The sequence below is a fragment of the Microtus oregoni genome, unplaced genomic scaffold (assembly GCF_018167655.1).
Source record: "Microtus oregoni isolate MIOR12 unplaced genomic scaffold, Mior012 000021F_ref0000039, whole genome shotgun sequence".
NCBI lineage: Eukaryota > Metazoa > Chordata > Mammalia > Rodentia > Cricetidae > Microtus > Microtus oregoni.
The window spans coordinates 18,857,982-18,882,363 of record NW_024543080.1 but is presented as its reverse complement, the minus strand read 5'-3'; the positions used below and the strand labels follow the sequence as shown (position 1 = coordinate 18,882,363).

At 44.1% G+C, this 24,382-nt stretch overlaps 1 protein-coding gene across 4 annotated transcripts in view; it reads left to right on the top strand.

The window, feature by feature from the left end:
• Cracd (capping protein inhibiting regulator of actin dynamics) overlaps nucleotides 1–24,382 on the top strand; it is a 215,374-nt gene that overhangs the window by 73,661 nt on the left and 117,331 nt on the right. For 3 of the 4 annotated variants that reach the window (XM_041671339.1, XM_041671336.1, XM_041671340.1), the window contains exon 2: nucleotides 19,562–19,709. The gene's annotated coding sequence lies outside the window, so the exon portion shown is untranslated. Of the gene's footprint in view, nucleotides 1–18,595; nucleotides 18,695–19,561; nucleotides 19,710–24,382 lie in introns of those variants that run through there. The other variant, XM_041671337.1, reaches the window with a different exon arrangement.

Sequence of the window (24,382 nt, the reverse complement as noted above, 5' to 3'; positions counted from 1 at the left end):
GAACAATTTTCATAAGCTGTTCCTAAAAGCTGCCACCCCTTGTGCCCCCACAATCCCTCCAAAGGGCAGAAAAAAAGAGAGACTTAAGAAGACTTGTCATAAACTTTGAAGAAACCTGTGTTGAGGAATTTGCTTGAAGATGGGAAACTGCTTGTTTTATAGGACTGTTGGGCTTGGATGAGGTAAATCATGGCTGCTTAGCAGGCCTGGCTAGGGTGGAAATGAGCTCAGCAGAGGTTCTCATTGCTGTCTGGGGGGTTAGTCAAGGGACACAGTCAGCAGATGAAGATGCTTTCTCTCTTACACCCACAAACTTCTCCAGGAAGTCTTTGTCACTATTAGACCAGCTCTAATCTGTTGTAAGAAGTTTATCGAGGAGAATTACCATTTTTATTTAGTGAATTGTTAAAGAAAGTTTTCCCAGACTTTTTTTAAAGCCAATAAACCAAGCCAAACCAATAACACATGTTTTAGCCAGCCGTGCTGTGGTCAACAGTCCCCAAGTCTCCGTGGCTTGCAAGAACAGTTTCTTGCCCACATTCTGTAGCGGGAGTGAACTGGCCTCAGACCTGCTTTCAAGCCCTGACTTTGTGTTCTATGATCTAGGCCAGAGGAAGAGCCCCCATTGGAGATATGTGGTGATGTTGAGGGAAGACAGAGAGCCAGTGGGAACATGTGCCACTGGCCACGCCAGGTCACGTGGCCAAGACCCCTGCACTGGGCTGAAGGGAAATAATCCCCAAGACTCCATTGACCACAGGGAAGCAGTGGAAAGACCCAGGGATATCATGAGGTACCCAGGAACAAGGAAGGGGACTTTTGGGGACAATGGTACCTCAATTAGTAAGCACTTACTACTTGCCAACTGTCTTGAAATCTTTATACTTACTGCTTACTGAAACTCCACAATTATCCTGTTAGGTAAGTAATATTATCACCCCACATTTTCCTTACTGTGCCCAAGTTCACACAGTAGTAAGTGGAGTGGCACATTCAGGTTTCACAAGGAGACTCAGTTGTCCCCTGGCTGTCACTCAAGGAAATGTAGGAGCAAGCTCAAGGTGCTGTGGAAACATTTTTGTGTGTGTGCTTTTTGGCAAACAGTGCCGTGTAACGATTAGTGTTAACCTGTCCTAATAGTTACTCTACCAAGTGAGTCCTCCTATTGAGGACTCGGAGTAGTGTTTGTAATCATCCCTTGGATTTTTCAGTTTCTATTAATAGCCTACTCTCATTTAGTTATCTATATGCTAGAAGTCACCTAAATCCCTAGGGGATGAGGCAACTTCTAAAGGAAGACATGCACATGCATGCAATCACATAGCCCTGCAACAGCTGGACATGCACATGCATGCACTCATAGCCCTGAAACAGCTAGACATGCATGTGTTTGCAATCTCATAGCTCTGCAACAGCTGGATGTTCATGTACTTGCAATCTCATCGCCCTGCAACAGCTAGACATGCACAATCTCATAGCCCTGCAAAATCTGCTTACAGAGAAACCCTCCAAATGTGGTTACTGACAGTGGGAAGAACCTCTTTGCACAGATCAAGTAGGAATGCCGAATATCCTCTTTCTTTGTATTGTATCTCTCTTCCTACAGTGTAAAAATACTCTCTAACATATCTGGATCCTATGTCATGGCCAGCGCAGCCTTGAACCCACAGCATCTGTGATTGGCTGTATAAGATGAGCACTAGATTGAGTCAGTCAACCTTCTATAATGAATGGGAGAGGTCCCACCTCTCTGAGGAGCTCTTGTTAGTTAATGGGTTGTTGGAAGGGGTGGGAGGTGATTTCAGTAATGTAGCAACTGATAAGTTGCCCCAACTCTAGTAAATAGCCTCCCATTAATGCACATTCAAGCATGCCTAATAACACACACACACACATACACACACACACATACACACACACATACACACACACATACATACACACACACATACACACACACACACAGAGGCTGGGAGAGGGTTAGTTGCTGCGGGGGGCGGTTATCAGGAGAAGGATGGGAATGAAAAGCAATGGGGGTTAAGTCTTTTCGAAATTCCTTCTATACATGTATGAAATTGTAAAAAGAGGAAGAGGGAGGGAGGGAAGGAGAGTGGGAGGGAGGGGGTCTCAAGCCTTGGGTTGGTGGTTTTTTTTTTTTTTTTAAAGAATTGAGGAGTTTGCTGAAATGGTGCATTTATTTTGTGGCCCTCACAGGACTCCTGTAAGTAGTGTGTTTATAACTGCCCCCAAAGGAACCAATAAAGATTACCCAGCAGGCCATTGCCTTCTAGAATAAAGGTAGACCCAGTGTGGACTCTGTATGTTAATCTCAAAATAAGGAGGTTGAGTTAACAATCCTTCCAGCTCAATTGGCAGCTAGTTTGTGAATATTTTATGGAAGATGCTAAATCTCAGACCTACAAATTGTCCACTTGACATTTGTTTTAGGAGGAGATAATGCTTTATCTTTATGGCTGGCTGTCACCTGTGTGTTGATATGTCTGCAGGGAGAGGGGAATGTGTGTCACTAGGTGACAGACACCGATCACATCCACCAGAGTGACATCACCTGTCTGCCCCTGGCTTCAGTGTGCTAGAAGTACCTGGCCAGGTAGGGACTCTTTCAGATCCAGTCTTAAAGCACAGCTTCCTTTGTCAATATTGCCGTGTGCACTCCAGAAGCCCGTGAGCATCCCTCAGCATTGCCCTGTGCACTCCAGAAGTCCATGATCCTCCCTCTTTGTCCCTTCAGCCTTTAAGGGATATTACTTCGCAGTATAACAACAAACAAACAAACAAACAAGTAAACCTCTTCTTCATAACCATCCCTAGCCTTTGGTCCCTGTGAACGCCAGTCAGCTATCTAATGCCAAAGTGTGTCCGTATTGTCAGGTGTAGGCTGCATTTTGGCATTACAGTGTTGGATGATGTTGGGTGAAGGCACACTCTTCATGTCCTGTTAATAAAGCCAGCATGAGAAAAGGTGACTGTTGGCTTGGGTTGGGATCTCTAGTGCTGACTGCAGTACTACACTCCTGTATGGTCACTTGTTGCTTGGGAAGGGCTCTGTAGTGGTCTGATAAGATTGGCCCCCATAGGCTCCTAGATTTCAGTGGGAACCAGGGAGTGACATTATTAGGAGGTATGCTTGTTGGAGTAGGTGTGTGGCCTTGTCGGAGGAAGTGTGTCACTGGGGGTGGACTTTAGGGTTTCCAGTGCTCAAGCCAGGCCCAGTGTCTCTCTTTCCTTGATACCGTTGTGTCTAGATGTAGAACTCTCAGCGCCTCCTCCAGCACCATGTCTGCCCGCATGCTGCCATGGTTCCCACCATGATAATAATTGACTAAACATATGAAGCCGTGAGCAACCCCCACTAAATGCTTTCCTTTGTAAGAGTTGCTGTGGTCATGGTGTCTCTTCACAGCAATAGAACACTGACCAAGACAGGGTCCTTGTGGAGAAACTACACAAAATTTTTCTGTGTGTAAACGAGCTGTCCAACTTCTGTGGTTATGGACTCTAACACGGGTATCAACTTCAGACCACATACGACTGCTAGTTATGACATTTGTTTGGACCTAGAGTGTTATCTTTGGCTTAAAAAAACATTAATATATTACTAATGGTTTTCACTGAATTTTTTCTTTACTAAAAGGGGATGGATAGATAGATGATAGATAGATAGATAGATAGATAGATAGATAGAAAAATTATATGTAATAGAAAATCCTTCAAATCATTCCTGTAGCCTATATTTTAATGTTTCTCCCTAATTTTTAAAGCATATTACTACAAACAGATTCCTCAGCTCCCTCGGGTATATTTCCTCATTCCCTTTCCAGGAGATTGAGTCCAGAGCCATGCAGGATGAGGCAAATGCTCTCTCACTAAGCTACATCCCCCACCCACCCCCATTCCTGCTCATCTGTGCAAGACAAAGATGTAGAGAAATTAAATATGGGCAATAAGGGCTTTATCCATGGGCTCTTAATATAATATGAAAATTACAGAAATATCATTCATCCTAAATAATATTTGTAGCTTTTACAAATGCCACTAATGTCATCTAAGAAAACCATTACCTGAAATGTGTTCATTGTCCCTGGTAATCTTAAGACTGGTTCTGAGTCTCCGGGGGGGGGGGGGCATAGCTCAGAGTGAGAGGTTTGTTTTTATAGGAAGATGATTTAATGAAAGTGATTCTGTCAGGAAGAACAGAAATAGCATCTTGCTGTTGCATAAATTTGCATGTTTAGGCAATGGTAAGATTAGTAGGGACCATGGTGAGGGGTGCCTCTCAAGGCATTTGGGCAGGAGGAACACAGATTTGGGTAACAGTCTTGTTACCTATGCCTAGGAGAGGAGTCACATCTCAGGAAAATGAAGTTTCTTCCTTTTTAAATTATAGATACCTGCTTTAGGGTTTTGGTTTCTGGGTATGGATGTTCTTAGCTGGTGTTAACCACAGCCAGCTAGCCAGGTACCACTGCCAGTAGCACTTTGTTGAAAAGCAGAATTTGGGATCAAATAGAGGTAGACTTATTTCTAAACTTAGGCTTTTAAAATTACATCATTTGAAGATTGCCCTCCTAATCCTTTTTTTAAAATATAGTTTCCTTTGAAGCAAGTTGATAGTGGGAAGGGGGTAACAGAGATGAAAGGTTTCTTTAGAAGGCAGTTAACACAGCTTGTCCTTCCAATAAAGATGTTTGTCAGAGCCTGTTCATATTGAGGTACCATGCTTTTATATTGGTGGGGATGGTGTTATGATTCATGGCAGGTCCCCCTGCCGGTTTTGGGGACCGCGGTGGGTGAGAGATAGACAGGCCATGCGGAGAGAGCTTGGGTATAGTTTATTTAGTGGGTAGTGGGTATTGGGAAGGATATAAGGCTAAGGAGTTATGGGGGCGGGGAGAGGGCAAGAGATCTGCCTCAGCAGAAATGGGGAGATTGGGAATGAGTGGAGCTTGTCTCTTAAGGGGACAGGGTGCCCAGGTAACAGGGCAGGCAAGCAGATTTATTATTACAACATTCCCATCTTTCTCTTACAATAAAAAGGTGAGGAGTTGCGCATGGCAGGTTAAGGGGATAAGGGCATCAAGTTCTCAAGACTGCTTCCTGCTGATTTGTAGGCATCAGAGTCTAGGGGACCTGAGAAAGCTGGGATGCTGGTCATAGGGTAGCTGGTTGCCACTCCTGTTCAGGATTTGTGGTGTGGAACTGTCTGGTGTCTTTTGGACCTGGCGTTAAGTTTAAGCAGAAAAAAATTTTTCTTTAGGTCCTGGTGATTGAGGAGAGTGTCTGGACCAGGGAATTGAGAGAGGGGGTGTATCTGACCTGTTTAAGGTGAATCCTCCAATTCAACTCCCTGAAACTCAAAAGAAATCTTTGAGTTTGTGGAAATGTAAGCTTCAAACACATACATCATATAAACAGCAGCATATTTATGCCAGAATGACTGTGACATATCTTTTTGTACAATGAAAATACCTTTAGAAAATGACTAAAGAGAATTTAAAATCTTGATCTTGCAAGAGTGGTAGTACACTGCCAGAATTAGATTAATAACTTATCAGCATTTTATTAATAATGTTAAGACTATGAATGACAACATAATGGGAGAGAAAAAATTGATAACTTGCATTTGCCTCAGACCTTCATAACTTGTAGGTACATACCTTAATAACTTGTATTTGTTAGCATAAAATATTTTGGAGTAACTCTAACCAAACAAGTGGAAGACTTATGACAAGAACTTTAAATCTTTGAAGAAAGAAATTGAAGAAGGCACCAGAAAGTGGAAAGATCTCCCATGCTCTTGGGTAGGCACAATTAACATAGTAAAAATGGCAATGTTACCAAAAGCAATCTGCAGATTCAATGCAATTTCCAGCAAAATTCTTCACAGACCTTGAAAGAACAATACTCAACTTCATGTGGAAAAGCAAAAACCCAGGATAGCCAAAACATTCCTGTACAATAAAGGAACCTCTGGAGGCATCACAATCCCTGACTTCAAACTCTACTACCGAGCTACATACTGAAAACAGCCTGATATTGGCATAAAAGAAGAACAGGAGGACCAATAGAACGAAATCAAAGACCCAGATATTCATCTACACACCCACAAACACCTGATGTTTGACAAAGAAACAAAAAATATAAAATGGAAAAAAGAAAGTATATTTAACAAATGGTGCTGGCATAACTGGATATTAATATGTAGAAGAATGAGAATAGATCCATATCTATCACCATGCACAAAACTCAAGTCCAAATAAATCAAAGACCTCAACATAAAGCCAGCCATAGTGAACCTCCTAAAAGGGAAAATTGGAAGTATATTTGAACACATTGGCACAGGAGACCACTTCCTAACTATAACCCCAGCAGCACAGACACTGAGAGAAACAATTAATAAATGGGACCTCCTGAAACTGAAAAGCCTCTATAAAGCAAAGGACACAGTCAACAAGACAAAACAACAGCCTACAGAATGGGAAAAGGTCTTCTCCAACCCCACATCAGACAGAGGACTGATCTCCAAAATATACAAAGAACTCAAGAAACTGGTCATCAAAAGAACAAATAATCCAATACAAAAATGGAGTACAGACTTAAACAGAGAGCTCTCAACAGAGGAATCTAAAATGGCTGAAACACACTTAAGGAAATGTTCAACATCCTTAGCCATCAGAGAAATGCAAATCAAAACAACTCTGAGATTCCATCTTACACCTATAAGAATGGCCAAGATCAAAAATACTGATGACAGGTTATGCTGGAGAGGTTGTGGGGTAAAAGGAACACTCCTGCAAACTGGTACAGCTACTTTGGATATCAGTGTGGCGATTTCTCAGAAAACGAGGAAACAACCTTCCTCAAGAACCAGCAATACCACTTTTGGGTATATATCCAAAAGATGCTCAATCGTGTCAAAAGGATATGTGCTCAACTATGTTCATAGCAGCTTTGTCATAGCTAGAACCTGGCAACAACCTAAATGCCCCTCGACCGAAGAATGGAAAAGGAAAATATGGTACAATTACACAATGAAGTATTACACAGCAGAAAAAAATAATGATAGCTTGAAATTTGCAGGCAAATGGATGGAGCTAGAAAACATCATTTTGAGTGAGGTAACCCAGACCCAGAAAGACAGTTATCATATGTACTCACTCATAAGTGGTTTTTAAACACAAAGCAAAGAAAACTAGTCTACAAATCACAATCCCAGAGAACCTAGACAACAATGAGGACCCTAAGAAAGACATACATGGACCTAATCTACATGGGAAGTAGAAAAAGACAAGATCTCCTGAGTAAATTGGGAGCATGGGGACTTTGGGAGAGGATTGAATGGGAGGGGAGAGGCAGGGAAGGGAGCAGAGAAAAATGTAGAGCTCAATAAAATCAATTAAAAAAACCTTGTATTTATGTACCTTAAAACACCTTTTACTAGACGTGGTAAGAGGTTATGCTGAAATCTGTGGAGTTATCCTTTTTAAACTGACAAAACCTTTCAGCTGTCAAACAGCGTCTGAGATCTTTGAGAAGGATAAAATTTTACTTGAGTTGTTGATTTAAAAAATGACAGAGAACTTCCTCCATTGGCTACCCAGAGCCACGCTCAGCAGATTTATCATTATAACAAGTCAGAGGAAGGAAAGAAAGGTGACGAGTTCAAGACCCTTTTTACCAACGAATCCAAAATCTAGTGGCTGGAAAGATGGCCCAGTGGGTTAACGTGCTGGCCTGGAAACCTGAAGACAAGAGATGGGTCCCTGGGGGATGGAAGTCAGGAACCAAGTACTCCAAGTTGTTCTCTGCCCCTCAGAGTCAAAGGACAGATGTCCTGGCAGATGTGGCAGATGTTTGGTCCACCTCCCACAAATAGATTAATGTAATAAGGACATCTTTAGATCTAGCAGCAGTTGACAATTTAGAAGTAACTCACAGAAGTGCTGTTTAGTCTGTTGGCGTTGGTTGGGGATTAATGATGTGAATTGCTCCTTATCCTGTCAAGGGCCAAATGATAATATGCTTTAGCCTTGGGGTCCATGGCCTCAGGTAGGAGCACTCAGTTTGCTGCTCTGCAGCAGGAGTGGCAAGAGGATGGTTTAGTGAGTAGTGAGGCTGCTTTCAATAAGACTTTATTGGTAAAACCAGGCCGAGGGCAAGATTTGAGCAGCAGGCTGTGACTCAGCAGCTCCGCTCTGCTCAGCTGCCATATCGATGCCTCACTAATACCCTTCTGTGCTTCGGGTAGGTGAAGTAGACAAATCTCTTCCTACAAGATGCTCCAGGGTGACAAAGAGACCCTGGACTGGGAATAAGACATTTAACCTCGGACAGCGATGCCATTTTAAAGCTATAAATGTTGACAGATAATGCTCCCCCCCATACCGTGGAAGATTAATGAAAGTTTATGTGAACCATTTGATTTACTCAGCGGAATATCATATTTAATATTAAACTGATGCTTTTTCTTTAGCAGCTCCAAAGGACATAAGTAAATAAATCTGTTGCCCCATAAATAGATATACGGTTTTAAAAATGTGAAAGCCAGATCCAAAAATTAACCAATCCATCTATTTTTTTTTCCATAGGAGTTTTCTTCTATGGAGAAGTTTGTGTTTGAGCCTGCCCTGCCCCCACCATGTCAATTATTAATAAAGATAAATGACTCCATAGACTTGCATATAGGCCAGTCTGATGGGGGCATTTTCTCAACTGAATATCCCTCTTCTCAGACGACTCTAGGTGTGTCAAGTTGACAAAAACCTAACCAACACACCAGCACATCCCATCCTCCATCCCCACCCCAGCACATCCCATCCCCCATCCCCACCCCAGAACATCCCATCCCCCATCCCCACCCCAGCACATCCCATCCCCACCCCAGCACATCCCATCCCCACCTTAACACATCCCATCCCCACCCCAGCACATCTCATCCCCACACCAGCACATCCCATCCCCACACCAGCACATCCCATCCCCACACCAGAACATCCCATCCCCCATCCCCACACCAGCACATCCCATCCCCACACCTTAGTAATCACTGTTCTGCTCCCTGCTCCTGTTCAGTCATTTTAGATTCCGCTCATAAAGAGAAAGAACATGGAGTTTAGCTTTCTCTGCCTGGCTTATCTGACTTGACGCAATGTCATAAAGCTCAGCCCTATTGTAACAAATAAATAATAGAATGTCTCTCTCTTTTGAGGCTTAATGGCATTCCACTACATGGCGCTCGTGGTCTGTGGATGGACACTCAGGTTCCCCTGTAACTTGGTAGTGGGAATGAGGTGCAGTAGTTGTGCAAGTGCAGAGACCTCTTTGCCTACTGTCTGTCCAAAAGTGAGGGCACTGGGCTAAATATGACTTTTATGTCAGGAAGGAGAGGAAGGCTGAGGACACCGCTTACAGGTCTGTGTGGTTGTATACAGGACACAGCTCTGTGTGATTGTGTACAGGACACACTTACGGCTCTGTGTGATTGTGTATACAAAGGGTTCCGGTGTTGGGGTCCGGTGCCAGCCTAGACCGGAGTGGAGGCGTGGGAATAAAGACACAACTCACATGGCTTTATTGGGAGGGAGATTCTCAGTGATCCCTCATGAAATCCTGAGTTCACATCCTGAAAATTCCTCTGCGTTTATTCTGGGGAAAATTCATTAGCATTCTGTTTCCCAGGTAACCAGGTGAGTGGCTTTAGTCATGTCCACACCTTTGACCACACCTTTCTATGCCCATTTTGTCACGTCTCCCTGTCTTCCTGCTCTGTATGCCAGCTCTGTCACATAGGCCTGAATTAGCATCTCTTTTCAGGCATCCTCCAAATTACAAAGAAGGAGCAGAACAACATCCTGACCCTTTGTTAGGGTAGCAACAACCTGTCTGGAAGGCTATGTGACCACCTCAGGTGTGAACTATGGCTTGAGAGCTTGGCTGCCGTGCCATGTAGAAGTACGGGCCTACATTCCGGAACGGTATTGAAGAACCCAGACCCATCTGATCCCAGGATGCCTTTTAAGTCCAGGGGTCTGGGGATACAGAGAGGGTACTGCTGACATGGTGTTGAGGATGGCGTAGTCTCTACAGAACTGTTAGCACTTCAGCAACTGACTGCAAACCTACACGCTGAAACAAATCAGATCATGTGGGCTGCAGGCTTCCCTGGCTGCTGAATAGATTATTCTGCAATGAGGTATCAGGGAGATGCAGTTATCGCCCAAGAGGCACTTGTGTGCAGCTGCCTTGGTGAAATTGGAGATAAACCAATCAGCTTATTCTTTTTCTTTTTATTAAATTTATTTATTTTACACCCTGACCAGTTTCCCCTCCCTCCTCTCATCCCTTTTCCTCCCTTTACCTCCCTCTGCCCACTCCCCAATCACTCCTCCTCTGCTTCTGTACAGAAAGAGGCAGGCCTCCCATGGGTATCAAAGCATAGCTATCAAGTTACAGTAGGACTAAGCTCCTTCCCCTCTACATCCCTGTGACAGTTATGCAGCTTGGTCTGCTTGTGGAACTCCTAGCAGTGGGAGCAGGGGCTGTCCCTAACACTTTGGCTGGCTTTGGGGACCCTGCTCCTCACACAGGGTGGCCTTGCCCCGTCCGTTTATCCTTCCACAGTTCCTGAACCGGACATGAACTACTGGGCTAGGTATGGGTGGGTTGTGGGGATGTATTTCTACTGTTCGGGGGCAGGCTAATATGGGGTTGCTTTTTGTAGCTCACAGGAAAGATTCTCTACAATATTCTGAGATAGAAATCCCCGCCAAGCTGAGTGCAGCCAAGGTATGAATCACGGAGTGGTTCTGAAACCAAGTGGAGAGAGAGAGGAAAGAATGAAAAGGGAACTGCCTTGCCAGTTTCAGGACAGTGGCTGTCTTTGCTTTATGTCTAAAGCTTAAGTAATTGTTATCATCTGATTGGAAGCCTGGGTCAGGGAATACTGCCCTCAAAGAAAAGGATGCCGGAGGTGAGGATGCTGGAGGTCCTCTCAAAGGTTGTCTCCTCTGCCTGGTGAGCAGGGTCGAGAAACTTGCCTCTACCTTCACATCTGAAACCTAGATGTGACCTCAAGACTACAGTAAGTTAATCGCTGCTTCTCCAGTCACGTGCCAAGGGAGGTGCAGTTACCCCTAAGATGTGCTTGGGAGCAGTGACCTTTGAGAAGCTGGAAATAAAGCAGATAGGTAACTCATCTACAATTCAAATGTCCCACACGGGTATCATCCGGTGAGCTACTTCACCAAGGACAATGGACCGAGTTCAGCGAAAGAGCCACGGAACAAAACTCTTCCTTTGTCCTTCCTCCCGCTCCCCCTCCGCCCTCTGTAATGGAGTAGCATCTTGATGCCACTGTCACAAACACAGAGGACCCTTCCCTTTCCTGTCCTTCTGTGCCCCATGCGTCACATGCTTTCTGGTTTGGTTGGAGTGATGGTTGTAGTTCTGACCATTTGGGTGCTTTGTGGGCCTTTACTCACCCCGTTATTCTGTGGGAGTGGGATCATGAGTCACAGGGGCAGTGGAGTGTGAAGTGGAAGGATTTTCTCTACTGTGTGGGAAATAACAGGAGCTGGGTGTAGGAGAGACCCAGCCAATCACTTTAGTTGTAGGGCAGGGTCCCCCGAGGACATTTTTTACTTATAAAGATTGCAGCCGTGCTACCACCCACCCCTTCTGCTTTCCTGTTCTCTGCTGGAACCTCTGGTTCTATAAGTCTATTTCCCAATTAAAGCTATATATATTTATTACAATTTCTGTCTACATTCATTTACGCTGATACACTTGGCGCCCAACGTGGAGCTTTGCAGATACACGCCTGGAATCAGAGCCTCCTGGGTGGTGACCGCTGGGAGCCAGCGCCTACCCCCCCAGGAGGCCTCTCCCTCTCTGGGACTGTGCATGATTTCAGTAGAAGTGTTTGTCTGGCTTGCACGAAGGCATGGCGTGGGTTCCACCCTTCCTGCGCAGCAAGTGGTACAGAAAGATGGAGAGAGATGGATACAGAGGGAGAGAAGAGCAAGGGGAGGTGGCGTGTAATGGGAAGGGGAGGAGAAAAGTTTAGAAACTCATCTGGAGATTCTGTGGGACAGCAAGGACATGATGCGTCTAGCATTGGGAATTGGTACAGAGGGCTCCTAAGTGCTGGATATGGGAAAAGCTTGAGAGGTTATAGTGGGGTCAGTCTGTGGAGCCTTGGAAACTCAGCTCAGAAACTCACTGTGTGAATGACCAGAAGTAATTGCATGTTCTGTAGAGACAGAGTAACTTAATGCAGACGGGATGTGCTGAATTAATTTGCTGAACCACAGGATGCTGCAGCCTAGTCAGGCATGCGTAGATGAGAGACTGGATTAGGGCAGCGACAGAGATAGCAAGTCAAAGAGACAGCCAAAGAAACAGATAGGATTCAAAACAAAACCAAACCACCAGACATGGAGAATTGTCGAGAATAAAGATGGCTGACATTAGTGTTTGAGCAACTGCATTGTCATTTTAGCTGGTAAGGAATGGACGTTCACTTTGTAGATTTGTCAGTGGAGAAAGGATGTGTAGAGAGTTCAGTTCAGCTAGGAATTCACAGACCCCAGTAAAGGAAAGCAGGTTCATCGTGACCTCGGTTAGCAGCATCTGATGGGGGAGAGTCTTCTGTTTTGTGTTAATTTCATTGGTTAAATAAAGAGACTGCCTTGGCCCTTTAATAGGACATAAAATTAGGTAGGCAGAGTAAACAGAACAGAATGCTGGGAGAAAGAAGCTGAGTCAAGGAGTCGCTATGATTCTCCTACCAGACACAGACGCAGGTTAAGATCTTCCCTGGTAAGACACCTCGTGGTGTTACAGGGATATTAGAAATGGGTTAGATCGATATATAAGAGCTAGCCAATAAGAGGCTGGAACTAATGGGCCAGGCAGTGTTTAAAAGAATACAGTTTCCGTGTAATTATTTTTGGGGTAAAGCTAGCCGGGTGGCAGAACGCAGCCTGGCCACTCTTTCATACTACAAGCATCCTGTATGACAGAGCTGTAGATGGAAGGGCAGTGAGTGTTAAATGCAAACTGATCAAGAGTTTTCCTTGAGACTCAGAAGTTTTAGGTGACTTGTGGAAGTGGAATGTGAGCAGACTGGTGAGAGGAGTTTGGGGAGTTGAGAAAACAGTGGTGAGATGGTGGTGATAACCGGCATAGCTAAGGGAGCTAGCAGGTGCTGATGATGGAGCTAGCAGGTGCTGATGATGGAGCTAGCAGGTGTTGATGATGGAGCTAGCAGATGTTGATGATGGGGCTAGCAGATGTTGATGATGGAGCTAGCAGGTGTTGATGATGGAGCTAGCAGGTGTTGATGATGGAGCTAGCAGATGTTGATGATGGGGCTAGCAGATGTTGATGATGGAGCTAGCAGGCATTGGTGATGGAGCTAGCAGGCGCTGATGATGGAGCTAGCAGGTGTTGATGATGGAGCTAGCAGGCGTTGATAAGGGAGCTAGCAGGAATAGATGATGGAGCTAGCAGGTGCTGATGATGGAGCTAGCAGGCTTTAGTGATGGAGCTAGCAGGCATTGGTGATGGAGCTAGCAGGCGTTGATGATGGAGCTAGCAGTTGCTGATGATGGAGCTAGCAGGCTTTAGTGATGGAGCTAGCAGGCATTGGTGATGGAGCTAGCAGGCGTTGATGGAGCTAGCAGGTGTTGATGATAGAGCTAGCAGGAATAGATGAATTTCCTCTGAAATTTAACAGGGAAATGAAAAATTGAAATAAAATTAATTATAACAGGAGTCTTACAGATTATCCCAACTGATTAAGACATGGTTTCTGTATAAAAGAAAGGAAATCCTAAGACCTCTGTGGGTGCTCTGAAGTCCCCCTTGGAGCTCACCTCCTCCGGTAAGGTGTGGAGGAGGTTTACCCACGACAATGCTTTTCTTACACCTTGCAGCTCATAGTCACCACCACACAGCTCACGGGAGATCAATTAACATCTGCCTCTTTCCAGAAGCTCTCCTGAGGAAGGCAGGAGATGGAAGACCTCACAATTTGAAATAGTGCCTGGAGGCAGAGCGGAAGGAAATCATTAATATCCTGTTTATTTCCAGCTTCACAGTGTTGTTTCATGTCTAGGCAAGACTAAAATAAGGATTTCCCTATTGAAATCCAGATCATTCCTGCTGTGCCCTGCTGTCCGTAGGGGAAGAAAGTATCACTTTCCAGGTCATGCTGTCCACTGAGAGCCACCAAAGCTGGTGTCACCGCTTCTTCTGCCTGTTGCTAATGAGAATGGGATGAGGGCTGGGGAAATGGTACAGCCATTGAAGGCTGACCATCAAGAATGAGCCAAGACTGTGTGGTGGCCATGCTCACCCGAGGGCTGGGGAAATGGTACAGCCATTGAAGACTGACCGTCAAGAATGAGCCAAGACTGTGTGGTGGCCATGCTCACCCGAGGGCCCGTGGGAACCTCTCTCCACCTGGCTGGAAACAACAGGCAGCAGCCTTTACTCCCAGGTAGAAAGCTCTGAGTAGCCCCCCTGTATCTGTTACACCCTATTCTCAGCTGCCAGGTCACAGGCATCTCTTGTGAGCAATGACCCTGTGGAAAGGGCTTTATACTGGGCTTCCTGACTGTCCCCATTCCCCACGGGTGGTCCTGCAACAGCGGGTTGTGCGATTTGCTTCCCACTATGTTTCAGGGCGTCCCCTTCAGCCTCCCTCTCAGTTCAGATTTTCTTCCTTGTGTTGCTTGTCCCTGTGCCTCCAAGTTGTCAGCTAATGTGTTGTTTCTTTCTTACTGGCTTTGTGCATATTTAGGGGGAAAAACTACTCAGATATTTCTATTAGTTTTTGTTTTTTTTTCTAAGTATTTGGTTAGTGTACAAAGGCACGGGCTTTACTATGGCGTCATTCCTTTGCTTTGCTCACGCACGTCCACCTTCTTTGTTAGATATAGGGGTGTTTGGTTAGGCTTGGTTGTTGGGTGCTGGGAACTGAACCCAGGACCTCATATGCACAAGGCAAGTGTCTCACCACTAAACTATACCCCCCCCCCGCTCTTTGTGTGTGTATGTGTTATATACATACATGAAATTTTATTTTTACTTTTATTAACTTTGAAATAGGGTCTCACTGTTATCTAGGCTAGCCTGGAACTTTCTCTGGAGTCCAAGCAAGCCTCCACATTCATGGTTCTCAGTAGATCTTTCACATATGCCTTCTCCCAGATGTTGCTGGGGAAGGCTGGAGATGGAGAAGGCGGATTTCTGTGTGTCTTCTGACATCTGGATCACCCACTCTACCACAGCATCCTTTGTGGCTGGTATTACACCCCTGTGCCACCATGCCCAGCCAAATGCCACCATACCTGGCTTCCATGCTTGAATTACAGACTGTTCTAAACATGTTTCCCAGCTCCCCTGTGGATGTAAGAAGGGACATTAGATAGGGGCTTCCAGGAGGAAGTTTCCACCAGGGAACTGGCTACTTATAACTGCCACTTTGACAGTTAGGGGACACCCATGGGACCAGCTCTGTTCAGCTAATGTCTGGATAATAGATAGGAGACTTATCTGAGATTTCGTATGTACTATTTTGTCTAAATGGCAAGAAATTTAAAGAAAATATTTAGACTTAAAACTTTTGAAACGTACATTAGTAGTGTAAGTCAAATCTCACTTGTGAATTTGCCTACATGTTAAAGTTTGTAATTATTTTTTAAAAAACAACTTATTTACAATCAAGTACACACCTTTTAATCCTAGCAGTCTGGAGGCAGAGGCAAGTGCATCTCTATGAGTTCAAGGCCAGCCTGGTCTATAGATAGAGTTCCAGGCCAACCAGGGCTATGAAAATGCTGCCCTATCTTGTATATAATTTAATAACTAAAATTTGAAATACTAAATTTGAAATTTATTTTAATTCTTTTGTAGAATTAAAATGCCCAAAATTGCAATGTCTGGATCACATGGTGATTCTATTTTTAATGTTTTGATAAACTGCTTTTCTATTTTCGCAGAAATCATACCATTTTACAATCCACATAGAAGGTCTAACTTCTCCACACCTCTAGGAGCACTGGCTGTCTGTGCTTTCCATGGTGGCCTTCATTGCGGGTGTGACATGGCATCTCATCAAGGTGTGCTTGCACCCCTGAATTAATGGTGCCACACTCTTCCACATGCACACTGGTGTGTGTCTCTTCTTTAAAGAGCTGTCTGCTGAATTCCTCTGCCCATTTAAAACCTGAATTATTTGTCCTTTGGTGACACAGTTAGAGGTGTCATGGTGATGCCTCGGAATGGAAGCTGGCAGCGCCTAAGTGTTCCTGAGGCCGAGTAAATGGAACTGTCGTGTATTATTGGTGGGAATGTAAAGTGGGGTGGCCAGATTACAAAAATGTCTGGCAGTTTCTTAGAGTGAAGTACCCCTCAACCTGTAACCTGGTGGCTAGGGTAAGGCATTTTTCCCAAGAGAAAGCAAAATAAATGTTTGCAAAAAGCAGGTAGAGGAGTGGACACCTTTGTCTGAAATGTCCCCAACTGGAAACAAATGCCCGTGCTCAGGAGAAGGTGTCACAAACGTGGTGTCTTCATGCCAGGAATATTTCTCAGCAACAGATAAGAACAAACTGTCGATGCACTTAGCAGCCCAGGTGACTTTCAGAACCCTATGCTGGGTGCGTGTGGCCAGACACAAGGACATATACTCACATCCATCATGGGACGCTCAGGAGAAACTGTGGTCATGGGGTGTCAGTATTCCCAGGGAGATGTGGACTTCACTGACAGGGTCGCGAAGGAACTTTCTTCAAGTGTGGAAGTGTCCTGTGCTTTCTTGATGGTTCTAGAGTTGGGTTCATTATAAAAAAATGTACCAAGAGGAGCCAAGTGTGATGACACACAGTTTTAATCTCAGTGCTCCAGGAATGGAGGCAGGCAGGCCTCTGTGAATTCAGGCCATATGGGTCCATGTAGCGAGTTCCAGGCTGGCCAGAGTCACAAGGTGAGACCCCGTCTCCAAACCAATGATGTATCAAATGTGCCACTCCCCAGCAGTCTATGTCACTGTGGGCAAATCTTACCTCAATTGTGAAAAAACAGTCATTTTCATAACTTCCTGTTAATCTCTAAATTAATTTCAGGATAATTTGTTTTAAAACAAATTGTGATTTATTTTCATTGGTTGAAAGTTCTGTAGGCCTGCTTCCTGAGTCCCACTTGTGTGTTCATGTCTGTATGGGCTTGACTTTTGCCTCCAGAGGGTATGTGATCACAATCTTCAGGCACCGTGTTGCTGCGTAGATGACTAAAGGTTACCGTGAGTGTGACCTCTGTCTTCATCCTTACTCAGTTTGCTGTGTAGGCTGCCATGTGGTGTGTGTCACAGTCCCTTCCAGTCTCTATAAACTGGACCATGTTAATCACAGCCTCTTAAAAATCATATCCTCATCTCTCTCTGGAACATTCCAGAGTTTGTCTTGTTGCTTCTCTTTTTTTTTTCTCCCCATGATGCCATGTTCTGGTATTGCCTCACCATTGTTAGCTTGCTTATTTATTTATTTTGTGAGTATGCATGTTTGCCTGCATGTGTGTCTGTGCACCATCTGCATGAAATGCCCACAATGGCCAGATGAGGGCAGCAGATCCCTTGGGATCCAAGTTGTGGATGCTTGTGACCTTCCATGTGGGTGCTGGGAATAGAACCTAGGGTCTCTGGAAGAGCAGCCATCTCTCCATCTTTCCAGCCCCTCACCTCATCATTGCTGACTGAATGCATCATTTTATGTATAAAACATCCTAGAGAGTGTAGACTGTTTCTGTGTGGTTATTTTTGTTTTGTTTTCTCCCAAGACCTTTTTCTTTTGTTTCTAACAATCATGCTGTCAGAGACACCAGGCACCACACTGACATAAGGCTGAGCTGAATACTGTTTAGGTCTTCATTTGAGCCAGGAGATTGTTTGTTTATCTATTTGTTTATGCTTTCTTCAGTGGCAGGTTCTAAACTGTAGCTGTCATTTCCCTGGCGCCATGGAACTACCAAGAGCTGTTTCACCTTTCCCTGCTCAGTGGAGTTGCTCACCCACAGCTCAGAGAGGCAGAACACTGGGCGGTTGTATCAATAGACCAAAGTTCATACCAATGCAAAGTATTCATATCTATAACATATTTGTTTAAATGTAAACAAACATTTATAAACAATCATTTAGGGAATTTGGGCATTATTGTCTAGAATACTTTCTGCTGATTGGGGGCACTGATTATCAGGTCTGTCATGGGGTATCCTGTATGGTAGGTTCGTCTCAGCCAGCAGTCCTAAAGCTGTCATGGATGTTGGACCATCTGGGCAATTGTTTCAGGAGTCTTATTTGATCAAACCACAAAAAGAATCCACAGGTTCTCATCCTCTGTGGAAACAAAAGCAGAACCTCTTTTCCAAAGCAACATATCCTTAGATCCAAATTTTGAAGTCAAGATACTTTTAAAATATATATGTTGGTTTAGCTTAGCAGCCCATACAGTTAAATGTCTCTCTGTACTTAGCTTTTCCCTCTCTCTGATATCTCCTTCACCTGTCTTTCTCTAGGGATTCCCAGGAGTCTTGCCCTGTGTTTCTGAAAAATACACAGATACTGTGAAAGGAAAGGCGGTGCTGACCTGTTTTGTCTGCTCCTCTGTCTTCAGTATGTTGACCTCTTTATGTCTTGACCGTGACAGCAGCTACTGGTGCTGGTGCACATGTGTGCGTCTGTGTGTGTGTGTGTGTGTGCGCGCGCGCGTGCATGCATGCGTGCATGTGTACTTGATTGCTTGGATTACAGACATACCACCACCATGCTTTCAAACACATTTGGAGATGATTTTTACCTGAGTGTCAGTTGCATTCGGTGGGAAGTTAGTCTGATATGTTAGGCTATACAATTGTTTGGACCCATTTGGAGTGGTTTCTTACTGTCTCTGTCCCATTTTACTGGATTTTCAAAGGACACCATCCAAACTGTGGCTTTCCTCTGGACATCTCCCTCTGAGTTCCCAGTTAAAAGCCACTGTTATATGTCATGCTGTCTATCTAGGCAGAGCTAGAAGGATCCGTACATGTCCGGCCCACAGGAAATGTTAACCTTGTTAAATCTGTTAGGGATCTGGGTGAAAAGGTGTCCTACCTCTGGGGAAAGAGATAACCTGGTGAGCCCTGCCTTCACTCTCCACTGCACTGAATCTGAGCCCCTGGCTCCTCCAAGTTTAACTAATTTCCCTTGAATAGTAAGTGTGAAATGCTGTGTACAGGAATACAGAAACACCAATACTCATTGATGAGATTCTTTTGGTCTCCTCAAAAGCAGTAAGTTTCTAATTAATATGATAAAGCCTTGCAATAAAATGTAGGACACACAATGAAGTGCAATATTACCTAAACCTAATTAAAAGTCTTGCAAAGCAAGCAAACAGAGCCCACCTCTTTTGTACTCATTTCGGTTGAGAAACATGCTGAGGGCTTCTGAGAAGATGAAGACATAAAACAGCTTTCTGTTTTGCTTTTTTCTCAACAGTTCCCAAGAGCTGTGATCCCCAGGGTGTCCGGTGTTGCATCCCGGTTCCTGACACACATACCCCCAAGGGCAGGTCTACTTCTTTGCAAGAAGAAAGGTTTGGTGGAGAATTATCCAGCAACAATAGGATCTGTGTCCCTTCAGAACGGTAAGTTGCCTGCATAGAGCACTGGTGGGGAAGTCGCTTGTGGAGAAGCAACTAGAGAATGTCTCTTTTTTTCTGGGAGTGGGACTGTAAAATGGACAGGGTGCAGTCGCTAAATATGGGGTTGGCGATCTTTGTCACTCACAATCCTTCTGGTTCCCGGCCTTCCTACTCGCCACCTGAATAAACTTGAACGAGTCACTTATATTCCCTGAACTCCTATGTTTGATTAAACAAAGAAACACAGGGACACAAAGTTCTTCTGTAATGTAGCAGGCATCCATTTTCGGCCTACAGGCCCATAGTATCTGGCAGATTTTTCCAAAAGGCAGGAAACTTCAAAGTCAGTTCTGCCTATATATTGACAGTTTGTCAGTCACTTTCTGCTGTTTCTGGCAGAATGTCTGACTGACTCTTTCATGAAGCAGGAACCCCAAAGGACTGTCTCACCTTTAGGCAAGTTCAGCAGTCATTTCTCTATGGGTCTTGCATGTCCAGTTTATACAGCATACCATCAAGCAGTCCAGGCAAGAGCAGTTTCTTGCCCAAATGGATAACAAACTCTGTAAGGAGCCTCTTTGATGCCCATCATCCTCTTGAAGTAGATTGGTGCTGCCAGGAGCAGATGTGTCTCATTGTCATGAAAAGTCTAAGTTCCTAAAACAGTTTGAATGTCATATTATTTAGGTCTTTGAAAGGTTTGAATATTATTTATCTAACTGAAATATATCTTTATGTATCTAGAAAACCTAACATGACTACAAACTTGACAGTTATAGATGACTTTCTATTAACCTGTATTTCTTAATTATACATTACATTTTTAAATGAGCTACACAAACACAATACCTTAATCAAGAGCAGAAATATAACAAAATTGACTTAAAATTTGTATCAATAGACCAAAGTTCATACCAATGCAAAGTATTCATATCTATAACATATTTGTTTAAATGTAAACAAACATTTATAAACAATCATTTAGGGAATTTGGGCATTATTGTCTAGAATACTTTCTGCTGATTGGGGACACTGATTATCAGGTCTGTCATGGGGTATCCTGTATGGTAGGTTCGTCTCAGCCAGCAGTCCTAAAGCTGTCATGGATGTTGGACCATCTGGGCAATTGTTTCAGGAGTCTTATTTGATCAAACCACAAAAAGAATCCACAGGTTCTCATCCTCTGTGGAAACAAAAGCAGAACCTCTTTTCCAAAGCAACATATCCTTAGATCCAAATTTTGAAGTCAAGATACTTTTAAAATATATATGTTGGTTTAGCTTAGCAGCCCATACAGTTAAATGTCTCTCTGTACTTAGCTTATTCACAGTCAAAAAATTCAAAGAAAACACAATAATATGCATAATCCAGACTCTCTGTATCTATTTCATCTTTATGTGGCTTATTTTTCTTACTCAAATTACTTTTTTTATAAGTTTAATATGTATTTCATTATCTTTACCCCTTTAATCTATGACTGTCTGTACTTTTATTACTCTCTATCCTTTTTTTCCTCTCTCTCTCTCAAGCTTATGTACATTTGTCCAACACTGTGGCCCATTTAGAGGTTTATTTCTGTCTGAATCTGTCTTTATTGTGTAACTGTAATTATTTTCTGACAAGGAAAACTTTTAAAATGCTAAGCAGCATGGCTAGGACTAAGGCTGCTTTGCCTTTTGGCTCTGCCCAGTCCAACACAGCAGAGGTCTGTTCACTGCCTCTGTGAGCCATGCATACCACCTCAGTTCTAGGCATGCAGCAGATCTATGTCGCACCATTAAGCAGTTTGTAACACGCTGCTCACAACCCCATTTAAGCGCTGGCAGCATGAACCAGGAAGCTGTCATTTCTTATACTGAGTCAGTAAACCTTTTCTTAAAGAAGCCACAGAACTCCTGCTTGCCACCAGCAAACAGCTCATCTGAAAAAAAAAAAAAATGCCAGGTACCAAGAAGCCATGCTTAACTCTGTTCTTTTGTGTCTAGAATTCCTTTCCAAGCCTTTTCAGGTTTTATGTGGATGTAATCAGCCCCACTTTGGTGTGCCAATCTGTAGGCGGAGGCTGCTCATTCGTTCCTGGCTGCTCTGGCCTGAAATATTCACACAGAAACTTTAATAATTACAATACTGCTTGGCCAATGACTCTAGTGTATTCCTAGCAAGCTCTTACATCTTAAATTAACCCATTTCTAGTATTTTATATTTTACCATGAGGATTGTGGCCTACCAGCAAGGTTCTAGCTAGTGGCTTGCATCTTTCTCCTCTGGCGGCTACGTGGCTTCTCACTGACTCCACCTACTTAGTTTTCCCGCGTAACTCTATTCTGCCCTATCACAGGCCAAAACAGTTTTTTTATTCATTAACCAATAAAAGCAACACATAGACAGAAGGACTTCTCACATCAGGAAGCATAACATATAAGTGCATCACTATTATTTTTATTGCTTTATTTCTGATATACCATGTTGTGGGGTAGTACGGAGGCTTTTGTCTCATGATAATCTGGGATCATAAACATGACACTGTGTTTCAGTACTCAGTACTCATCTCCAGCGTGCTGAGACTGGGGGACATTCTCCACTTGGCTCCCTCCCAAGAACAGTGTCATTTTACTCTCTTGACCTTAGATAAGCAGAGGGAAAAGGTGGAAGAGGTCAAAGGAAGTATCCATCAGCATTATTCATGGCAAGGGTTGTATATTTAGACACCCAATTACACTTATCCCTCTCATCAGACTTTGGTCAAAGAGTTGTTACCCCTGTCGTGGCATTTCTCCTCGTGTGACAGGACCTCTGAGGGAGTCAAAGAAGCTGAGATCCACTTGTACATTAGTTGATGGAGGGAATGTGAAGCTTTTAATTGTTGATAATTACTTTTGCAACACATGTGAGTAGCTTCATCATGATAAGGTGGGTGACTGTCTTAAAATGAATGGCGGCTTTTTTTTAATTTATTTATTTATTAAAGATTTCTGTCTCTTCCCCACCACCGCCTCCCATTTCCCTCCCCCTCCCCTAATCAAGTCCCCCTCCCTCGTCAGCCCAAAGAGCAATCAGGGTTCCCTGCCCTGTGGGAAGTCCAAGGACCACCCACCTCCATCCAGATCTAGTAAGGTGAACATCCAAACTGCCTCCCACAAAGCCAGTACGTGCAGTAGGATCCAAAACCCATTGCCATTGATCTTGAGTTCTCAGTAGTCCTCATTGTCCACTATGTTCAGCGAGTCTGGTTTTATCCCAGGCTTTTTCAGACCCAGGCCAGCTGGCCTTGGTGAGTTCCCGATAGAACATCCCCATTGTCTCAGTGTGTGGGTGCACCCCTCGTGGTCCTGAGTTCCTTGCTCGTGCTCTCTCTCCTTCTGCTCCTGATTTGGACCTTGAGATTTCTGTCCGGTGCTCCAATGTGGGTCTCTGTCTCTGTCTCCTTTCATCGCCTGATGAAGGTTAATATTCAGGAGGATGCCTATATGTTTTTCTTTGGGTTCTCCTTATTTAGCTTCTCTAGGATCACTAATTATAGGCTCAATGTCCTTTATTTATGGCTAGAAACCAAATATGAGTGAGTACATCCCATGTTCCTCTTTTTGGGTCTGGCTTACCTCACTCAGGATGGTGTTTTCTATTTCCATCCATTTGCATGCAAAATTCACAAAGTCCTTGTTTTTTACTGCTGAGTAGTACTCTAATATGTATATATTCCATACTTTCTTCATCCATTCTTCCATTGAAGGGCATCTAGGTTGTTTCCAGGTTTTGGCCATTACAAACAATGCTGCTATGAACATAGTAGAGCATATATATATGTGGCGGCTTTTATAGTTCTTTGTTGAGCACCTCCAGCAAACTAGACCCTGTTTGGATGCTCCTTCGTGTCTGTGAACAAAACAGGCACAGGGCCCTGCCTGAGATAATGTCCTAGAATGAAGGAGATGTCGTAGATGATGCAAGAAAGAATGTGGTACAGGATGTTAGGATCTAGTAAGAACATGGGGAAGGGGGAAATTAAAGGAGAGTGAGGGGCAGTGAGCATTTGGGAAGCTGATCCCAACTGCAGTGTGACTTTGTAAGGGGCTCTCACTGAGGCGATTCTGGGAGTCGCGGTTTGGCCTGAGCAGGTTCCGGGCAGAGGAAGCAGCAGTACCAAGGCTGGAAGGGAAGGGCACAGCTTGCATGCTGCAGGCATAGCCAGGAGCCGTGTGCTGAGACAGTGAATGGGTGGCAGGTAACGGGAGGTAAGCGTGCAGATGCAGTGTCAGGTCCAAGAAAATAAATACGCTTGCATGGCTTAGATTCTGCCTTAGTCCATTTTCTACCCCTGCAACAGGATAGCTGAGGCTGGATAATTTATAAAGAACAGGCTTATTTGGCTCATGGATGTGGAGGCTGCAAAGTCCAGGCACATACCCCTGGCATCTGGTGAGAGCTTTTGTGTTGTGCCGTGCCCACGGAAGAAGGAGAAGGGCAACAGCCCAAGACTAAGGAGCAAGAGAGGGCCAAACTCAAGCCCACTCGAGATAAAGCCAGCACTGCAGTGACATCTGTCCATCCTCGAAGGCACAGCCCTCACGACCAGGGAGACAGGGAAGTCTCCGCATCTCAATGCTATTCCATTCAAAACTTAGCTTTTAACACAATGAACTGAGTTACAGGTTCAAACATAGCCAAATAATAAGAGT